Genomic DNA, 18615 nt, shown 5'->3' with positions numbered 1-18615 from the left:
AAAAAAAAAAAGGTTGAGAAGTTAGAGGGTTGACATGTTGTGGGGTTGTTAACCAATGTCATAAAACAATGTGTGTACTACTGTTTCATGAGAAACTATTTGTTCTGTAAGTCTTCACCTGAAGTACAATTTAAAAAAAAAAAAAGACACCTTGTCTAAAGGTACAGAAAAATAAAAAATAAACTGCACATTCTAGTCCATCCCTCATTTCCAGATTTCCTGGACCCCCCCACCCCGTGTCAAAGAAAACTGCTTAGTATTGCCCACATACATTATGGTCTTTCCTGACCCATGACTTTTGTATACACTCTTCCCAATGCTTAGAATGCATCTATCTTCCTTCTCTGCCTATTAACTCATCATTCTTTAAGAGTTAGCTAGTCATTTCATCTACATAACTTTTTCTCCAGCTTATTGACGCAGTTCATCATGATCAGCCCTGAGCTCTGTATATGCGTTCACTCTAGCACTGGGCTCTTTTACCTGGAGTCTGTGGATGAGTTCAGAGGGTCCCTGAACTTGGATTTGAAGAAAAACAAAGAAGAACTTCATCTTTATTTTCCTTCAGTTATGAAAATAAGCAACAAACAGTTACAAATACGGGCAGTATTAACAATAAGATTTTGTCCCCAGTAAAACCACAGATACTTACATATAACATTACAAGTGTTAAGGATCTTGAAGTATTATTTATACTTCTTACTGTACTGATACATAGAATTGAAAAGAATATAAATTATAGTTATTTTGTTTTATGTATTTAATACACATAAAGAAGGAGGTACCTAGTCTTTTCCAGATTTCCGAGTGGGCCCAGGGTACAAAAATAATTTAAGAAACCCTAAAAGTATGATGTCTCTTCCATTAACCTATGGGGCAAGATCATATAGCATACATAATAGGATCTGGAGCCTGACAAGCCTATGTACAAATCCCAGCCTCACCATTTCTACCTATTTCAGGAGTTCTCAACACAGAGCATTTTGGCTTTCTGGAGCATTTTCAGTTGTCCTAAACACTGAGGGGCACCCTTGGTACTCGGTGGGCTGAGGTCAGGGATTTAGACACCTGCCATACACAGGACAGTTCTGCACAATTTGAAATGTTCCATCAGGCATTAATGAAGGTGCAAAACCCATTGATAATTATCTGAGCCTGAAACCTAAGTCTTTTATATAAAAAACACCATGACTTTTGCATGTTTTAATAGACACTGACATTTTCAGGAAAGCAACTAATATGTAAATTGCTAATCACAGGAAGATTTTGTTCCTGCTTATAACTTTACTAAAGATTGTTCTTCATTCTGAAAGGTTACATCACCAATATCAAAACTACACTAAGTAGGGAGTCAAGGTGTTTGTGTCAGTCCGCAGTTGAAACGGTCACATTCGCGCCGACTCTACTAAACCGGGTACGCTGGGATGGTTGTGTCTGGGCCTTTACATACCGACAGACAAGTTAGAATGCTTCTACTTTTGTATTACAGTTGAGACATTATATTGATTTTTTGCAGATATGTTTGTAGACAGGTTATGTTATATATTATTTTGTCTCAGTACAGAAAAGGGTCATTATGAATTATTTTATAAAAAGAGAACATTGAATCTGATAGGATTGAGAACTACTATTTTTAACTGATTTAACCTCTATGATTCTGTTTCTTTTCCTATAAAATTAAGGTAATAAAACTATGTATCTGCCACTATACTAATTGTAGTAAGACGTTATCTCCTTCATTCTCCATAAACTCTTGTAAGATAGGTATTTTACCTGCAAGTAACACATACAATAAATAGCAATCTCTAGATAATAAAGCTTGGTAAGCATTTAGAATTTATTATTTAACAAGATAAAATATCTTGTCTCATTTTGAAGAATTCCTTGAGGGTCTAGTTTTTGTTATAAAAGCAAGGTGTAAACCATAGTCAAGAACTCAAACAACGTAGTGCATTGGATAAATTTGCTGCAAAAGACCTCTTTAAAGTATTAAAAAGCAAAGAAGTCACTTTGAAGACAAAGGTGTGCCTGACCCAAGCCATGGTGCTTCCAATCATGTTATATGAATGTGAAAGTTGGGCAATGAATAAGGAAGACCAAAGAAGAATTGATGCCTTTGAATTACGGTGTGGGCAAAGAATATTGAATATACTATGGATTGTCAGAAGAATGAACAAATCTGTCTTGGAAGAAGTACAGCCAGAATGCTGCTTAGAAGGAATGATGGTCAGACTTTGTCTCACGTACTTTGGACATGTTATCAGTCCTTTGAGAAGGATATCATGCTTGGTAAAGTAGAGGGTCAGCAAAAGAGAGAAAGACTTTCAATGAGATGAGTTGATACAGCAGCTGCAACGATGGGCTCAAGCACAGCAACGACTATGAGGATGGCGTAGGATTGGGCAATGCTTCGTTCTGTTGTACACAGGGTTGCTATGAGTTGGAACCGACTTGACAGTGCCTAACAACAACATATGTACACATATATATGTACGTATAACTTCTCTATATATGTAGGTTATAAATATATATGCGTAAATGCACAGACACACACACTAATTATGTAGCAAGAAGAAATAGAAGCAATACTTATTTCTTTCAAAATTTCTGCTAGAAATAGCTCTTTTTTTGGTACCAGGTATAAACACACCTTCCAAATGCCTGCTCACATTTCCATTATTGTTTCTTCATAAATCTGGTTTGTGTCTTTTTTTTTATATCAGGACCTCATGATTTCAATATTGCCTCATCCAGACTTCCTTCCATTCATCCAGTCTCCCATTATTTATTTAGTACCTACTCATGGACTAGGCACAATTGAGGCTTAGCGAGATTAGATAATGCACTCAACCAAATCTTTTAATATCAAAGTAAAAATATGTGATATTAATGGGTGCAAGAAAAATATAAATAATCATCAATCACATACCTCCTATAGTCATACTTGTGATTTTGCTGAGGGAGTTTGAGTCTCTCATTTCTTATTGTTTCTGTTTTTCATTTTTTTTAATTAAATAATCTTTTAATTTTAGAATAACTTTACATCTATGGAAAAGTTGCAATGACAGTACAGAGTTTCTCTCTACCTCCCACCAGATTACCCTCTGGTTAATATCTCACATTACTAACATTTGTTACAACTAACGGATTGAATTTTAAATTTTTTAAAAATTTTTCCCATGAAGACTGGCCAACTTCTACTTTATCTTTCTCTAAAGAGCTAGTTTTGAGAAATAACGAAAAAAATAAAGTTTGTCATTGTTTTAGGTTTTAAAACTATCAGCAACTTATATTTTGCCCTCCACAGAGTAAAGACAGTGGTGAGACTCCTGTTTCAAATACTGGAAATTACATGAAGGATGAGGGTGTTTGTAATGGATGTAGAACAGAGATTTAGTTTAAGATGGTGTGGAAAGTCATCATATATGGATACTCAGCATCTCTGAATAGTCTCCTTCCATTTAGCTCTATGCTTCTTTATGCTTCTTTCAAGGATGAACCTAGACAACTAACATTCCTAGACTGCTTCATAGCTATGGTCCAGGTATTTGACCTACATTCAAACAAGATGTGAACTCAAAAGTGAGCAAAGTGATAGTGTCTGTATTCTGGGGAATTGCTCTTCTGGCAATAATGGTGGTGGTTTCCAACCTTTGATATAGAGTTCCTGGTATTCGCTCCTGAGGGACAAAAGTATTGATCAGTGGTGGCAATGGTGTCTACTCCAAAGAAGCTCTACAATATAATTATACCTGCATTATACCTGCAGTGTATCTTCACAGGCTGTTTGATCTCTCCAAAGATTCTCAAGAGACCTAACAGTCTGTGGAATAATCTTTTTCTGCATAAACTAACCAGAGTGGATTCTGTTGTTTGCCACTAAGAACACTGACTAATGTAGTCATTTTTAAAGAATGAAGGGAGCTGTAAGTAACAGAACTTAAAATATGGAGTTGACGCTGTGGAGGAAATGATGGGGCAGGCGGCGAAGATTTAATCACCTCAGGCTAGAAAGCCAACACACTTTGACAAGCAATAGCAAAACAGCTGGTCAAACTGTTGCTTGCTGTACCTGGGAACCCAAACCACATGCCATCTGAGGCTTTTTATTAGCAGCAACGGTAGAATAAAGTTCAGAATGTTGGCAGGTGCTCATTAAATCTTCCCACTTTCAAAATGTACTTCAGTAGTGATGCACTCAAACTACAGCTAGATAGATGGTCTGCAAACAGAGATGCAGCTATGCCAAAAGAGGCTCACTCTGCTTGTGGCCTGCGATAGAAACTGACGGAGAATATCACAATTTGGAGCCCTGCAGGGTTGAGAATAGCTACCTGCTTCTGTATCAAAAATTGTATCTATATAATCAAAGGCTTCCGAGCATAGCTTCGAAAAGAGATAAAATTGTTTCCCCAGGGTCTTTTCAAGTAAATTCCTTTAGGAGTTCTCTGAGTGACAATCAGGGGGAACTTAGTGGCAAAGATCTGATTAAGGATGTTGCATTCTCACCCTTGCATATTATTTTACAAGGTCTAAGGCAGCAGCCGTTGGGTTAAGGGAGAGGTATTGGTTAGAACAAAGCAGCCAGTAGCTAAGAGTTAAGATTTCCAGGCTTATGTGGTTACTCACTCATAAAATAGCCTTGAAGCATATAGTCTGGAAGCCAGGTGAATTTCCCAGAGGACAATGTTGCCAAATGTGCCTCAGGTTTCCAAGCAGAGTATCTCCCCAACTAGGAAGGCCACATGCCTGAGTTCCTTGGACTGTCACAATTTACGGTCAGTGTGGACCACTGAGTGCCTTTTAATTATTTTTAGAGCCTTCTTTCACTCACTTTCACTTTACGCATTATCTACCTTAAGTATAGGTATTGCCAAAATAGGCAAGAAACTTCTACCCAGATGTAGAACCAAGGACTTGGAGGAAAATGGATAAAAGATTAATTCATTCAGAGAAAAGTACCAGGACTGCCAGACTGGCCAACCAGATAACTACTTCTGGAAGTAGAGCAGGAAGTCCTGAGTACATCTCTCCAGCAGGACTCTATATTTGTTATGTACCAGGACCAGCCATGTATTTCCTACTTTCCCTCTAACTGAATGGGAATTTTTAAATAGTTGTCAACTTCTTCCCTTTCCACAATCATACATTGGGAGTGTTGGGGGAAAACAATTTGTCTTTAATTTATAGATCTCTGAATCACCAAGGAATAAACTTGGATCTTACAGAGAGACTAAATATGCCCCAAAGATTCCGGACTTCAAGCTAAACTTCGGAACTATGTGGTTTTGGGGTTACCTGCACTGGGAGGGAGAAGATAAATTCATCTCATCTTCAAGTAAACACATGGGTAGAAAACTTGTACATAAATATTGAGTAGTCAAAGAGGTAGATAATGGCAGATACTGTAAGTTACTCCACACAACAACCTCTCAACACCCTCCCCCTTTCCCTTTCACTTTACACAGTGTTTTTGTAATTTCCCAGCCTCCCTTGCAAACAGAGATGGCCGTGGGACATAGTCTATCTGATGAGATAAACAAAAGTCTTCTGATGCGGTCTCTTCTATCTTCTCTTTTTCCTACTCTGGAACATGGATGTGAAGGAGCCTTCACTAACAATGTTAAAACAGGAAAACAGAATGAGCTTAGTTCCTTGATGGAAAAATTGAGTTGCCCTTTGTTATGGATTGAATTGTGCTCCCCAAAAATACTTGTTGGAAACCCAACTCCTATGCCTGTGTATATAATTCTGTTTGGAAATAGGGTTTTCTCTGTTATGTTAATGAGGCCCCACGAGTGTGTGTGGGGGTGTCCTAAACCTAATCACATCACATCTGAGTTACAAGAAGAAGCACAGACACAAGCAAGCAGAAAGAGGGGAGGACAGATGCCATGTGAAGATAGCCAAGGAACCAATGAACGTTGGCAGAGACAAGAACTTCCGCTAGCACCTACAGAAGAGACTCTTCCCTAGGGTCGGTGCCCCGAATTCGAACTTCTGGCTCCTAAACTATGAGAAAATAAATTTCTGTTCTTTAAAACCACCCACTTGTATTTCTGTCACAGCAGCAACAGGATACTAAGCTACCATCCTAGCCCCCAGATGTCTATAACCTGGAATTCTTTTTGAATGAAATAAATGAATCTTTTTGAGCTAGCCGCGAAAATCGTGGCTTAATGTGAAACTGAATGCAATCCTAGTTGAATCAAGTGGGAAAAGAGTAAAAAACCGAGTAAGTTCATTTTAAGTTTGATTATAGCCTACATGATTTTAAGGTAAGTTTATGAACTGTTACTATTCTTTATACTTGCTGTGTTTTATGGAATTCACAATTTAAAACACGTTTCACAAACCTGGACTTTTATACAAATATAAAGGTGTACATTTCAGATGGGAAATTAGATAGACTCTTGTAGTAAATAGAATTTGGCAGAAAGAGAAATATCTTCATATACGAAAGAAAAATTTATCACATGTAGTCTCATTAACTCTTACTGTACTTCAAATTGTCAACCTGATTCAACAGCTAACTAAGGCCGCTTGTTTAGTTTACTAGTTTGTGAAATTGGCTCTTTTTTTTTTTTTTAATCAACAGAGATTAAGATATTTTAGTGCACAAATGATTAATAAAGTAGCAATTTTTAGATCCAAGTGATTTGGTTTGTGGTTTTCTTTTCAGACTAATTCCCTTCTTAAACAGTGATTCATATTTCTAATTTTATATTTTTTCTTTGTTAAAGAGGGGGCTATTTTTTTTACTCGCAGGGATAAAGTATTTCATTCCTCCCCAAATTTAAGAAAAGCCATTTCCCCTTTCTGGACTCTATTATTGTGTATGTTTCATTTTGTTTTGTTTGTTTTTAATTCACAGATGCCATATCTCTGTAGAGTCAATCACTATTTGGTCAATTTTCCTTTGGCAGTCATTCAAATGACTAATATCTTTGTAATTACTTATTCCAACTTTGCAAATGGTCTCACTAGGGTGTGCGAATATTTGAAGATTTGAAGTTTGCTGGTATGACCCAAATCTATGTCTTCTGTGGTTAGAGCAAAAAAAATCTCTGCTTATCCAAGTTAGCAAAACGTAACCCATTCTGAAATGGACTGCTGGATATCATAAAGACAATGAAGCCTGATTTCAATAGGAAAAAAACAAAAACAAGCTTTTGCTGCAATGGCCATCCCCTGATGGGAAGTCATTACTAAAGGAGTATATAAGCAAGGTCTTTCAAAAATGAAAACAGTAACTATGGTCTTGAGCTAAATCCAAGGAAACCAAAATCTCTCTCACGTGACAACTGTATCAGAAAAAAAAAAGCCAGTAGTAAGTGATATCACCATTAAAAATCACGTTCTTTAAGAATATGTAAATTTTATAGCCGCATATTTTACATATAGCAAAGAAGGTTCTATAATTTGTTAAATAGTATTCTACCGGGCTTTATTAAAAGATGCATTAATAAGAGAAATAATATATATACATAGACATACACATACATGCATGCATTGAAACAAGCTGTAAGGGTGTATTTCAAATGATGGGTGGAGGAATTAGTGAAAACTTCTATTACATATTTTATAATCTCCTTCCATCTCAGTCTAGGCTGTGCATTAAGAAAATCATCAGCCAGAAACCTCCCGCAAAAAGCCATCCTGAGGCAAAGCAGCAGTAGTCTTTCAAACATTAATTAAATTTTCTAGTTACAGCTTAATTCCTTAAACTCTGACCCACTAAACAGAAATACTGTGGTACGTTAAACTTTTATATTTTCTCTTAGTGATTGATTATGAATTATGTAACCCATTTTTATTACAACTACCACCCGTTTTCATTACGCTAACCCCATTATCTTTGAATTTTATCACAAGAAGACAGATAAGCCCTAAGTTAAAACCCAGCAACAATGCAGTTACTTTTCCCTCCTGCATGCATCAATGACACTTAAATCATGGGAGTTAGGATCAAAAAACAGTCCAACATTTCACTTTTGTTTACATTTTCTTTGAAGTTTATATTTCCAGTATTTAGACTTTGTAGACCCATTCTATAAGTCAATGAATGACATAGAAGACAATAACTATAAGAAAAAATATTAGTAGCACCACTTTTGAAGAAGAGGAGGAGAAGAGGCATTCATGCACTGGCATTTAAGGGTTGATTGAAGAAGTCCATGTGCTGTAACAGATCATGGAAACAAAGGGCACAGTACGACTTATAAGATATATCCATTCCTCTGCCCCCCCTTCTAGCCTCACAAATCAGATCATAAGTTCCTTAAGGTCTTGGATTATATTTCTATTTATAATATTTTCTTTACAGAATCTAATGTTGCAGAATAAACTTATTTTAACAGCTTGTTTTGAGAATTATTTTAGGTAAGAAACTTGTTTAGGAAAATATGGTACTGTCCATTTTGCTGTAAAAAGAGAGACCATCCAGGGAGAAGGAGATCAGAAAATAGGAGGGTCAAATTGCTCTCCCAAGAAAATAGGAGAAATGTATACACGTGTAAATGTGGGAGTGCGTGGAAGGTGGGACAGTGGGGTGGTGGTGGTGGTGGTCTTTACTCGCCATTTTTTGGTTCAGCATAGATTTTCCCAGCTCAGACTTTTATTCATTGCGTTCCTTAGGTAAGGATGTCTTTTCTCTATTTCTCTGCCTGGTGAACATTCACTTGTCTTTCAAACCCCAGATAAAATGTCACCGTTGTGTGAAAGTTCCCTGGGAGCTCATTTGATTGCTTATTTTCCAACCCTTCCACCTGCAGCAAGTAGGTATTCAAAAATTATTTACTGAATAAATAAGCGAAATATCACAAGTTAAGAATCATGTTGTTGTGAGCCATCGTGTTGATTTCGACTCACAGTGACCCTGGAGGACAGAGTAGAAAACTGCCCACAGGGCTTCCTAGGGTGTAATCTTTACAAGATTAGTATGTCTTTGAAGAAATACAGCTAGAATCCTCCTTAAAAGCGAGGAAGGTTAGACTTCATCTCATTTACTTTGGACATGTTATCAGGAGGGACCAGTCCCTGGAGAAGGACCTCATGCTTGGTAGAGGGCCAGCAAAAAAGAGGAAGACCCTCAAGCAGATTGATTAACACAATGGCTACCACAATGGGCTCAAACATAGCAACAATCGTGGGGATGGCTTAGGACTGAGCAGCGTTTCCGTCTGTTGTCTGCAGGGTCGCTATGAGCAGAAACCTACACGACAGCACCTAACAATAACAATCTTTACAGGAGCAGGTTGTCAGGTCTTCTCTCCCACAAAGCAGCTGGTAGGTTCCAACCTCCGACCTTTCATTTAGTAGTAGCCAGGTACTTAACCACTGCCCCACCAGGGCTTCTAGAATAATCATACTCTTCCTTTTTGTTCCTCATTAAATATTGCAAATTATGCAGGTTCTAATTTGTGGCATAATTATGTAGCTGAAATTGGACCATTTGCTTGAGGTTGGAAACAAGGTCTGTTTTGGATATAAGTTTGACATTTAAATAAAGGTATTATCTTCCCAAATTCTGACTTTTCTCTAAGTGGTGATACGTGCTCTTTTCTTAAATCTCTTTGTCCACAGAACAGAGTTGTGAGTTAATGATCGCCATAGACCTGGGTTATAATAAGGAGCAAAAGATAAAAGAACTGTAAGGACCCGGAACAGTGTGTGTTACTGTTGTTTTGTGGTTGTCCTATTCTACTTCTAATAATCCAAAGTTGTGATGCATAGTATAAGAATGCATTTTTGCATTTTATTTTCGAGGTCAATTGTGTATTGGGTGGGAGGGAGTGATAGAACAAACTTGGAAAAAGACCTGCCTGTTTCAATTTCCATTTTAGTTATTTACTAGCAATATGACCTTGGGCAAGATACACAATTGCACTGACTTTCCATGCCCAAACTATAATATCAGAATATCAATAATTATCTTTTTAAAAGGATTAGAGATAATACACGTGAAACACTTAGAACTGTGTTAGGCAGTTAGTAGGTTTTTAACGACAGCTACCTAGCTAACTCCAGTTAATTATATCATTCAAACAAATCTATTTTTCCTTTAACAACAAAGGACAAGTTACCACAAAGATATATAAAGCAAGGAAAATTTGAAAATAGCGTAAATATCAACACATTGGCAATTGATTAAATAATTGAGGTATAGTGATATTATTATAATAGAATCTTAATTATTAATAAACTCTTACTCAGTTATTAAAAGTAATGTTTTAGGAATATATTTTGGAATGTGGAAAATTTACTATCAGTAATAAAGAAAAAAACATGTTACAATACAGGGTTTATAGAAATGATTCTAATTTTTAAATTGCATATGTTTTATATATGCATAAATATCAGTAATATATGTATATATGTGTGTGTGTGTATGTCTGTATGATTGGATATATATCTATAAGTATAGCTATATGATTCGATACCAAAATTTTTCTTATCTGTTTAATGATAATAATAATATTAAGTACCTCAGAATGCTTACTGTAAGAATAAATTAATGCATGTGTCACTGTAAATATTTGCTGAATAAACACATGCATGTTTTCAATCTATTCCACTAATGAGAATCTGTACTTTTAGACTCTCTCCCCATTGTTGCTTGTCTGTGAATTACCTGAAAACTATGAAAGCAGTGAGCTGCCAGGAAAGAAAATGTAATTTGTGTATTCATTTTACCTTAATTTGTTAAGTTTTGCTTAAATAACTTTGCTGTTTCATAACTTAATTTAGCCTCATTGGTAAATCAAAAAAATCAAATGAAAAAAAAATACTGTGATCTTATTTGTAGCAAGATGAAACTTTTCACTATTTTATGTAAACTCAGAGTACATAATAGGCAGGAAAGTATGAAGACATCAAGAGTCAGAAAGGCCAAACACTACGAGTGGTAGGGAAGCAGTAGTAAATACCGATTATCTCATAAAGATTCTTGAGCTCTTCCCAGGCCGAGAAGGGCTGGTGCCCCAGACAGCCCACTGTTCTTTCTTTGAAAAAGAGCTTGGCTTTATCCTAGAAAGGGAACATATACTCCAATTCAAAGCACTTCCTGCAGTTCAGAAATGTTCCATTTTGCTGGACAACCACTCTACATTCTGGGTCCTATCTGGTAGCTGCTCACAGACACTGAGATAAGTGAAGTTTTCTAAACTGACATATTCTGATTACTAGTTGTATACTCACTATTTACAAATGAATTAAGACTGCAATCCCTATTTGAGCTGGGGCCATGCCTCACTCACTTCTATACTCCAGGTGTGTGGCACGGTACCTGGCACCAAATAGGAGCCAGATGCATGTGAAAAGTGAACTGTAGTTCAAGACATTAGACCTGGGCAGTTCAATTGGGCAAATATTTTCAAAGTACTTCGGAACTCTTACCAATCTTTTTTTCACTGAAACTTGACTAACACAGAAAATAATGTATCTTACTCCCCTTTTATAGCCACAAAGCATGAGTAAATGATTAAAAAAAAAAACACTGCTTTTGCCTGACTAGTTCACCCAGATTAAAGTGAATAAAAGCATACTTGCATAAATTTATCAGAACCTACTAATTCAGTCAGGATGCAGTTAACACCAGAAAATATCGAATTTAATAGAGGGAACTGCTTATACTGGTGATGGTACAGCTGAGAAACCAAAATGGAAGAATAGAGCACCCTAGAAATGAGCAATAACAGGAAGCTGTTTCCAGCCCTATGTTGGGGGGCTACAGGGAAGAGGTAGTGTTAAAGGAGCCCAGAAGCAGGGCTAGAACCACGGGGGGAGCTTCCAGCTGGGAGCAAGAACCAGAGGGAGGTTGACTCCTAGAGCAGACCCAGACATTGGTGGGGTGCTGTCCAAGGCAGAGAGAGAAGGGTAGAGATAACCCTGGCTTCTCCTATTCTCCGACCCTCCATCTTGTTGGCAGTGTCTCCTCATGACTAAACCCAATGGGCAAGGAAATCTGGGAAATGTAGCCTGCAGGGTTCAGTATTCTGAAATACACAGCAAACTAATGATACTTCAGGGAATAAATCTGAGGGCCAGCATGTATGCCAAACCCAGGAAGAAAATGCCATGGGGAGATACATAAAGCTATACATCTAGTTTGAAATATTTCTTTGGTTCTTTCCCTTACCCCTTTAGCATTTCTCTGCATTGCTTCAAAGGTCTTACAATCTGCATCTTGATAGATAAAACCCTTTAGTGCTAAAAACATTTTCAAGAGCATATTGGCAAACCCCTCATTTGAGAATAGGAAACATAAATAAATGATAAACACTTTTGCACTGTTGTTGTTAGGTGCTCTCAAGTCGGTTCCAACTCATAGCGACCCTTTGTACAACAGAACGAAACACTGCCTTCTCCTGCACCATCCTCACATTCCTTGTTATGCTTGAGCCTATTGTTGCAGCCACTGTGTCAATCTATCTCGTTGAGGGTCTTCCTCTTTTTTGCTGACCTTCTACTTTACCAAGCATGATGTCCTTCTCCAGGGACTGATCTCTCTTGGTAACATGTCCAAAGCATGTGAGACGTAGTCTCACCATCCTTGCTTCCAAGGAGCATTCTGGTTGTAAATGAATTGGAAAAAAATTACAGGTATAAAAATCTTTGGAAAAATAATAGTGCTTTATACGTAGGAACTATTTTATTATCATTATTTTTACAGTCACTCTGTATAAGTATACTCATAGCAACTCACAGTGAGTCGGAATCGACTCAATGGTAATGGGTCTTTTTGGTTTTTGTTGGTTTGGATAAGTTTATGGATGCTTTGGAAACCCTAGTGGCATAGTGGTTAAGAGCTATGTCTGCTAACCAAAAGGTCAGCATTTCAAATCCACCAGGTGCTCCTTGGAAACTCTATGGGACAGTTCTACTCTTAAAGACCTTTTTTAAAATATTGAGTATTTTTCAGAAAGATGGAGCAGACCTTTACCAATCTTCATGTGCAATGAGGCCAATTCTTGTTACTGTGATTATTTGTATTTACATGACTTGATTCACTGAATATTATTATCAACATTTCAATAGAACTTTACTGTTTAGTATTGGTAAGGCATAATGCATTATTTTCTCTAATTTTATCTACTTCTTTGAATGGCTACAAGTATGGGATTATACTTTACATGCCATGTGGAACTTTGACTTTAACTTAATGTATCATGTCTATCCTGACACATATATATACATCATTCTTTTTAGTAATTACATAGCTATTTAAGTGTGTCCTAATTGATGTAATTCATCCCCTATATACAGCAGATGAGCATTTAGGTGGTTTTCATTGTTTACTGTTACAAACAATGAAAAATGGTGTTTTATTGACTATGCAAATACATCAGCAACTTAATTTTCCCCTATTTACCATTTTCCCTACACTTCACTTCTCTCTTAGAAAATAGTTTGAATTCATCCCATTTTTTTTCATTTCAACCCTTATGACTAAAGGCACAACTGAAAATTAAAACTGGATTAACTAATTAATGTTTCAAATCCTCTTTGGAACAAAGGTATAAATAAAAAATCGCTTATAATTAAATGTTTAATTAAGCATAGCTTAACCCATCTTAAACTCCGGGAATTTCAGAACACTTAATTGTGCTCATACAGAAACTGTACATGGATCAAGAGGCAGCTGTTTGAATAGAACAAGGGGATACTGTGTGGTTCAAATTGGAAAAGATGTGCAGCATGATTGTACCCTTTCAACTTCTTCCGTCTATTTGCTAAACAAATAATTCCAGAAGCCAGATTATATGAAGAAGAACGTGACATCAGGATTGGAGGAAGAGTCATTAATACCCTGTGAATGCAGATGATGCAAACTTGCTTGCCAAAAATGAAGAAGACTTGAAGTGCTACTGATGAAGGTTAAAACAAACAAACAAACTACAGTTTCCAGTATGGATTACACCTGAAAGTAAAGAAAACTAAAATCTTCACAACCAGACTGATAAAAAAATATGATAAATGAAGACACTGAAGTTGTCAATATTTTCATTCTGCTTGGATCAACAATCAATGTCCATGGAAACAACAGTCAAGAAATCATATGGCATATTGCATTGGGCAACTCTGCTGAAAAAAGCCTCTTTAAAGTTTTAAGAAGCAAAGATGTCACCCTGATGACTAAGGTGCATCTGACCGAAGCCATGGTGTTTTCAACCCCCTTATACGCGTGCAAAAGGAGCCCTGGTGGCACAGTTAAAGTGCTTGGCTGCCAACCAAAAAGTTGGCAGTTCGAACCCACCAATCACTCCAAGGGAAAAAGATGTGGCAATCTGCTTCTGTAAAGATTATGGCCTTGGAAACCCTACGGGGCTGTTCTACTCTGTCCTATAGGGTCACTATGAGTCGGCACTGACTCGATGGCAATGGGTTTGGCTTGTTTGGTGTATGCATGCAAGGTCCCTGAGTGGCGCAAGTGGTTTGCACCCAGCTGCTAACCTAACGGATGGTAATTTGAAACCACCCAACAGCTCTGCAGAAGAAAGAACTGGCAATCTGCCTCTGAATCCAAGAATATCCTATGGAGCAGTTCTACTCGGTAACACATAGTGTTACCCTGAGTCAGAATCAACTCGACAGCAGTGGGTTATATGCATGCAAAAATAGGATAATGAAAAAGGAAGACAGAAGAATTGATACATTTGAACCGTAGTGCTGGAAAAGAATACTGAATATACCATGGGCTGCCAAAAGAATGAACAAATCAGTCTTAGAAGCAATACAACCAGAATGTTTCTTAGATGCAGGAATGGCAAGATTTCAGTTCACTTACTTAGGACACATCATCAAGAAACACCAATAACTAGAAAAGGACATCATATTTAGCGAAATAGAAGGCCAATTAAATCCTCAATAAGATAGCTTGACACAATTTTTAATGGAAATTTTTAACACAAATATTTAAGTATGTCAATAGTAGAATTTCCTAAAGTAATAAACCTATGATATTAGAGAGGGCCATAGAAATCATCTTGAGGTAAACATACATGCCAAAGGTGCCCCCAGAGTTAGTGGCAGTTTTCCTTCCTGTGTTTTCTAAACTTCATCCTTCATTCTGTGAGGACAGAGTGAGGAAGGATGACATGAATCTAGTCATAGTAAAAGCTAAAGCGTTTACTTCCTTTTGCTATTTCTTTAGATAAATCAAAGTAACTTCTGTACTTTTTATTGTCCTCCCATGTCCAATTCTAATCAAAAGCAGCATCAAAGTTTACTGGGTAGAAACAGAACTGAAAGAAAATAACAAACAGCATGAAGACTAATGGCACCGTTAAGATTTCATTGAGGAGGTGGGGCCGAGATGGCAGAGTAGTCAGACACTTCCGGTGGACCCTTTTACAACAAAGACCAGAAAAAACAAGTGAGTCGATTATATGTGGCAATCTGGGAGCCCTGAACACCAAAGGCAGAGCTGAGGAACTGGACTGAGTGGCAGGGGGAAGGAGAGATGGTTTGGAAGCAGTGAGGAGTTGCCAGACCTGACCCGGCAAGAGCCTGAGAACTTCAGGCCTGATCAGCTCCAGGCTGAGCAGTGAAGCAGTCAAGCAGCCGTGCTCTGGAGGTGCATTTTCTGCACCGGGGGAGACCTAGCACTGGAGAGTCTACACGGCCACCCAGAACCAGTGAGTAGCAGCCCTCGATCTGATGAAAGATAAGTAATTGCATACAGCCTACCGCATGGATCAAAAACACCCACCTTAGAGAGAAATCTTTCTCCCATTTGCCTCCCTGCTCACTACTCTGCACTGGGTCCTGGACCAGCTTCAGCAATTGCTGAGTCCCCAGGGCCAGACGTAGGATCCATCACAAGCCCAGAGCCATTTTCACTGCCTTGGAGAGTGAACAAATTAACAAACAGGGGAAAAAATAAACTGCCGGCTCCCCTAAGCCAAGAACCCAGGGTAGGCACAGCTCTCTTGCCTAGGCACAGGCATAAGGGATCCACAGACTTTAAGTGCATTTCCCCCTGCATAGACTTGTGTGGGCTCATCTCAAGAGCGTAGACCCTCATTACCGCAGTACAACAGGGTATATACTGGAGCTCTAACTTCAACTGTTTCAGCTGTGAAGTGGCAGGTCCTTGACATTTGACACTGCTCTGCCCATTAAGCACGGTCTTCACCTAACCATATCAGGAGCCTGAGGACTGGTGGCTCCACCCACACCACCTAGCCACCTGCGATAGGGGCCCATGAATAAGAGGTGCCCCCCAGTCCTTACAGCCAACAGCATTAGGTGTTCATAGTCTGGCTGCAAAACCCACCCACCTACATGCTCTAGGGAACAGGGACACACATTTTCCTGGACAATTGGGGATTGCTGTCAGCCCCCTGACTTGCTCAGAGTGTGTCCCCCTGCTGCAGCAGATGCCTGGGCCTACACCAATCACCCACGCCTGTCTAGGACTGTAAGTGAGAGCCTACATAACGCACTTGGTGGCTATCTACCTGGGCACCTGAGCTGAATCCATACAGGAGGAGTGGGCAGACTCCTGAGCTCACATACCTAGTAACAGATCTAACCACCTGGTGGTAGGACATTAGAGCTTCAAAGGCACCAATAATCAAACTAGCTCATACAAGCAGCCTATTTGGGCATATCAAAACAAAACAAGAAGCTAGGACACAGTAAGCAAACATAAAATAAATAAATATAATAACTTATTGATGGCTCGGAGAAAACAGTCAATATCAAATCACATAAAGAGGCAATCCATGATGGCTTCAGCAAGCTCCCGAAATAAAGAATCTAGAAATTTTCCAGAGGAGGAAAATTTCTTGGAATTGCTGGAGGCAGAATACAAAAGATTAATATACAGAACTCTTCAAGAAATTAGGAAGGAAATTAATAAAAACACAGAACACGCAACAGAGCAAATTAAAAAGATCAGAGAAGAGCATAATGACAAATTTAACAGGCTGCAAGAATCCACAGAGAGACAGCAGTCAGAAATCCAGAAGATTAACAATAAAATTTCAGAATTAGACAACTCAATAGAAAGTCACAGGAGCAGAAATAAGGCAATGGAAGTCAGAATTAGTAAGACTGAAGATAAAGCACTTGACATTGACTTACTTGAGGAAAAATCAGATAAAAGGATTAAAAAAAAAAATGAAGAAATCCTAAGAATTACGTGGGACTCTATCAAGAGGAACAACCTATGAGTGATTGGAGTACGAGAACAGGGGGGATAACAGAAAATACAGAGAGAATTGTTGAAGATCTGTTGGCAGAAAACTTCCCTGACATCGTGAAAGATGACAAGATATCTATCCAAGATGCTCAGCGAACCCCACAAGATGGATCCCAAAAGAAAGTCAGCGAGACATATTATAATCAAACTTGCCAAAACCAAAGATAAAGAGAATTTTAAGAGCAGCTAGGGATAAACGAAAAGTCATCTACAAAGGGAAGTCAACTAGAATAAGCTCGGACTATGCAGCAGAAACCATGCAGGCAAGAAGGCAATGGGATGACATATATAAAGCCCTGCAGAAAAAAACTGCCAGCCAAGAATTATATATCCAGCAAAACTGTCTCTCAAATACGATGGCGAAATTAGGGCATTTCCAGATAAACAGAAGCCTAGGGAATTTGCAAAAACCAAACCAAAATTATATGAAGTACTAAAGGGAGTCCTCTGGTTAGAAAATCAATAACATCAGATAACAACCCAAGACTAGAACACAGACAGAGTAACCAGATATCAACCCAGATAGGGAAGTCACAAAAGTAAACCAAAGCTAAAACACTGAAAATAGGGACACAGATGTCAATATGTAAAAGATGACAACATTAAAACAAAAAAGAGGGACTTAAAAAATGTAGACATAGATTTTGCATATGGAGAATAAGTCAAGGTGATATAAAGAAATAAAAGATTGGTATAAACTTAGAAAAATAGGGGTAAATATTATGGTAACCACAAAGGAAACTAACAATCCTAAAAGACAAAATAAAAAAACTAGAAAAATATAAAGACTGAGCAAACACAAAATCAACAACAATGAAAAAGATGAAAAGAAAATACATAAATAAAAATGACTCAACACAGAAAATTGAATGTAACAAAGAAACTGTGAACAACACACAAAAAAAGACATCAAAATGACAGCACTAAACTCATACCTATCAATAATTATGCTGAATGTAAATGGACTAAATGCACTGATAAAGAGACAGAGCGGCAGATTGGAGAAAAAAACACGATCCATCTATATGCTGCCTACAAGAGATACACCTTAGACTTAAAGACACAAACAAACTAAAACTCAAAGGTGGGAAAAAAATATAACAAGCAAACAACACTCAAAAAATAGCAGAAGTGGCAATATTAATCTCTGACAAAATAGACTTTGAAGTAAAATCCACCACAAAGGATAAGGAAGGACACTATATAATGACTAAAGGGTCACTATACCAGGAGGACATAACTATAATAAATATTTATGCACCCAGAAACAGGGCTCCAAAATACATAAAACAAACTCTAACAGCTCTGAAAAGAGAGATAGACAGCTTCACAATAGTAGTAGGAGACTTCAACACGCCACTTTCGGTGAAGGACAGAAAATCCATAAAGAAGCTCAACAAAGACAC

The 18615-nt window shown here is 37.8% G+C and overlaps 1 protein-coding gene across 1 annotated transcript in view; it reads right to left on the bottom strand.

Moving 5' to 3' along the window:
* Nucleotides 1-18615, bottom strand: part of UNC13C (unc-13 homolog C) — a 660175-nt gene that overhangs the window by 353550 nt on the left and 288010 nt on the right. The gene's annotated exons all lie outside the window — the stretch shown is intronic.

This window comes from Trichechus manatus, unplaced genomic scaffold (assembly GCF_000243295.1).
Source record: "Trichechus manatus latirostris isolate Lorelei unplaced genomic scaffold, TriManLat1.0 scaffold00030, whole genome shotgun sequence".
Classification (NCBI taxonomy): Eukaryota; Metazoa; Chordata; class Mammalia; order Sirenia; family Trichechidae; genus Trichechus; species Trichechus manatus.
This window is presented reverse-complemented; position numbering and strand designations above follow the sequence as displayed.